The following is a 4,586-nucleotide window of genomic DNA, read 5'->3' as shown; positions in this document are numbered from 1 at the left end:
CACAAGCGGTTCCATGGGCTGCCATAGACTCAAGAGCGGAGTAAGAAGAAGAAGAAGAAGCCAAAGTATACAAAGGTGCCTCTTCAACCTTTTACATAAAATGTTTGAGCTCAACATTGTTTTACCTATGTGAATTAACATACAGTATGTAATTACGTCAACAATTGCTAGGGCATATTCAAAAAGCACTATAATGAGAGCATTATATTTGCTGCATTTTCCTTCTGTACTTTCAAATTAATTCTCATCACACTGCTGCCAAACATGCGGCTCGCTATATACTATTTATAGTCAAAGCTGTGTGGCGGTGACCTAAGATGAAGCATGACCAAACACAACTATTTAGAGTCTCGTCGAGATCTGTGCACAGTCCCACAGTCAAAGGCTGCAGTGCACCACAAAGAAAGAGGAGTCATTTGAGGTTCCCCCTTCCTTTCTTAAGAACTCATCAGCTGAGACCTTCCCATCATGCAAAGCGAGCTGAACACTTGGACAAATTGAGATACTGACTTTTTTCTTTCTCTCTTTTCTTAAATGTATCTTTCTTGGATGGAGTGCGTTCATCCCTCAATGCCAGCACTGACATTCTGGGAGATAAAAGAGATTTAATGGAAGATTCCACACCTTTTTCTCCCTCTCTTTTTTTTTTATCGGAATGACTATGCTGAAGTGTAAATCCTTTGATATTCCAACAGACGCTGAACACTGAGGATCAAGGACAGAAGGGCGAGAAAAAGAAATACAGACTTAAAGTCCTGAACGCAAATACTGGATCCATAAAAAGCCGCAAACACAGCACAGAAGAATAAACAGTTTTGCTGGATTATAGATGAGGTGTGTGTGTGTGGGTTTGTTTGTGTACTGTTATGGATTATGATAAGTGTTTTGGAAATCTCATGACATGAAGTGAAGAAGAAACATTTTTCAAGTATTTTTAGTCATTACACCAAAAAAGCATCAGGACCAAATAAGCACGATTGAAAAGCATACCTAATATCGTTCATAACATTCAAACAATAGCCCTGTTATAAACACTTTAGGCAGGATTTGAAGATATGATTTTACCTTCTAAGATACCAAATGTGGGCTTAAATGTAAGGCAGCACTATGACTAATTGATGGAAAAACCCAATGCAACAATGCAGAACATATTGAAGAGATGAATGCAGTACTAATAAAACAATTAAATCTTTATGTGATTTAAATGTGTATCAAAACATGTTGTTAACTTAGAAGTCATAACTCAAATTATACAGGTTAGGACTAACTTTTTTGGGTGAACTTTCCTTTTAACTAAAACAAGGGAATTTGATTGATCTTTTTCACAAATACATGGAATGAAAATACTGTTCATCTTCTTATTCTTCTTACTCTTTCTGAGGAAAAGTTTCATCTTAATTAATCAATCAATCAATCAATCACCTTTATTTATATAGTGCTTTAAACAAAATACATTGCGCCAAAGCACTGAACAACATTCATTTGGAAAACAGTGTCTCAATAATGCAAAATGATAGTTAAAGGCAGTTCATCATTGAATTCATTGATGTCATCTCTGTTCAGTTGAAATAGTGTCTGTTTTTATTTGCAATCAAGTCAACGATATCGCTGTAGATGAAGTGACCCCAACTAAGCAAGCCAGAGGCGACAGCGGCAAGGAACCGAAACTCCATCGGTGACAGAATGGAGAAAAAAACCTTGGGAGAAACCAGGCTCAGTTGGGGGCCAGTTCTCCTCTGACCAGACGAAACCAGTAGTTCAATTCCAGGCTGCAGCAAAGTCAGATTGTGCAGAAGAATCATCTGTTTCCTGTGGTCTTGTCCTGGTGCTCCTCTGAGACAAGGTCTTTACAGGGGATCTGTATCTGGGGCTCTAGTTGTCCTGGTCTCCGTATAATCCACTTTCTAGACATTAACCATTAAACGGGGGAAAACAGAAGCCATGGTTTACAAGCCAATCAGAGCCAATTAACAACAAATTAATATTTGATCCAAGGACCTGGAAAGATAAAGAGAATTCTAGGGCCAGCTTTCAAAAAAAATAAAAAAATAAACCAATCCTACACTGTAAAATAAATGTATTTTTACAGAAAAAAAAACGTAGAATTTAACAGTATTATGACATTTTGACCAGAACTGTGAAATTCCCATAAAAATGCTAACTTTTACATCTAATGTACATTTTCCCTGTTTTTTAACTATTTAAATTTGTTACTGCAAAAAAATTTAATTTTCCTTTAAATAACAGTAATTGTTATCCATTGTTATCCTGACATGTCCTTAAAAAAACATTCCTGTATATTTTTTTGGGTCAGAGTTGAAAAATATTTAGTTTTACAGAGAAAACCAGTAGAATTTCACAGTCATTTCTCATTTTCATCAGTAACGGTGAAATTCCACTAAAAATGCATACATTAACACCAAATATAGCCTACATTTTTCCAGTTGAATTAGGCAGTGACTATGCACTAAGTGCAAAAAGCAACAGTTGTGATTTACACTAAAAACAAATAGCTATATATTCTATTTACATCATGTAAATGTCGCGAAAGTTTGCAATAAGTGTAAATAGTAATTAGATGCTATTTTGGCAGATTCTGTTTGCATCTCAGTAATTGTGTACATTAACAGGATGCAATAATAGTATAAGTGTTTTATTAAACACTCGTTAGACACTTTATTTCTACTTCATTTTTGTTGAAAATAAATGCCTTTTCGATGTGATTTGTGATACCAAAAGGTATAAAATACAGATTCGAACCAAAGGACTTTGAAAACAAGCATCAAACAAACGAGGCTTCCACCACTAGTGCCTGTGCCACTGAAGACATTAGGTTAAATTACGCATCTTTTCTAAACTTTATTGGTGATCCATTGGTGATGTTGTTTCCTTGATTTATAGTCAGCGTTTAGCCTACTATTGTCTACTTGTTGTTATGCATATCATACATATCGTTCGTTTGTTAAAGAGGCGATCTGGCGCTGGACTGTGTTGTTTTATACTGTGTTGTATAAAACCTGTTTTTTTTTTTTTTTTTTTTTTTTTTGCCGCTGTGGTTAATGGTGAAAGGCATCAGTTTTCTCTTGTGGCTGTTAGAGCATTTTATTACTGTGGGTTGTAAAGTTGTAGCTTAGTGGTTAGAGAGTCGGGCTTGTAACCCAAGAGTTGCCGGTTCGAGTCTCACGGCCAGCGTGTTGCGACTTATCCTAATTGCTCCCTGCACTGCTCCGGGGGTGTGTGTGCTCACCACTCACTGGGATGGGTTAAAGAGGTCACATTTCGAGTATGCGTTTCACTTATTGGTATCCTCATCCAAACACACACTCCTGTCCAACCCACTTGTTACACCACTTCTGGAAAAACCATTTATTGTTAAGGTAAGCTAATTGTCATGATTTCCATATCAAAATCCGAAATAACCAGCAGTAGATGCTATTTACTACGGAGCCCTCAAAGGACGTGGTGGTGGAAAATTTTTTGCAAATCTTTTGCCTTCCCCCGAGAAACTTTTGCGTTCGTAAACCTGTTTTGAGCTCGGACAGACCCTTCCTGTTTAATGTCCCGCTGGCAGTGTTTCAGAGCTCCGTATACGTTAATGGAGCGTTTCATAGTGTTTGAACTTGGACTCAAATATAAAGAAATGTGGTCAGTTCTTAACTCAAGAAGGAGTTTAGTGAAGTTGGGAATATTCACATAGGCTATTCGAACTTCCCTATTCTTGAGCTAAACGTTAAAACACAAACGACACCTATTTAAAAATCACCAGACAACGAGCTACAACCCAATTAATTTTTACGTAATGCTATTTACATTAGGTGTAAATAATTTTTCATTTAATAAATATAATTATCAAATTTGCAGTAAGTGTAAATACTAATTAGATGCTATCTATATCGGCAGATAGTTGCACCTTACTATTTTTGTAGATTAACAGGATCCAATAATTATCAGAGTGCAAATGATTATATTTATTAAAATTGTTAAATGGATGCTACATTGTTGTGAGAATAAAATGCATATCCAATAAAGATGCAATAATCACTGTACATGCCTTTCTATCATGTCCTTCTGAAAACCCTGACACATTCAGAAAGTGTGCACTGCCACAAATAGTTAGCAAATCTGGGCTTACATGTTTTCATGCCATAATCTTTTTCTAGTGAATTTATTTATTTAAACCAAATGTAGAGGGACATCTTTGTATACTGTGTGACAGAAGTAATGCTAAAAACAAATTAAAAATACTCTTGAAACACAAATTTTTGTAAAATGTTTTACAATAAATTATGGTAGCCAGAGTATTGCTTCAGCTTTTTATTATATAGCAAACCTTCAAGATCAAACAATGGAAAAACACTTCCCAGCAAAAGTCATGTTTTAGAAAACAAATTTGTTCAATTAAAAAAAAAAAAAAAAAAAAAAAAAAAAAAAATCGACATTAATTCTGATAATCCTGAACATGTCACATGGAGAAAATGGATAAAGCATGTTTCAGAACACAAATGTGTTTAAAAGAAACAAAAACACTGGGCCTGGATTCTGATAATTTTTGAAGTTGAATGAATTTTTCAAGTATTATGTGAATA

The sequence above is a fragment of the Carassius auratus genome, chromosome 36 (genome assembly GCF_003368295.1).
Source record: "Carassius auratus strain Wakin chromosome 36, ASM336829v1, whole genome shotgun sequence".
Lineage (NCBI taxonomy): Eukaryota > Metazoa > Chordata > Actinopteri > Cypriniformes > Cyprinidae > Carassius > Carassius auratus.
The sequence above is the reverse complement of the archived record's forward strand: the minus strand, read 5'-3'. Positions refer to the sequence as shown.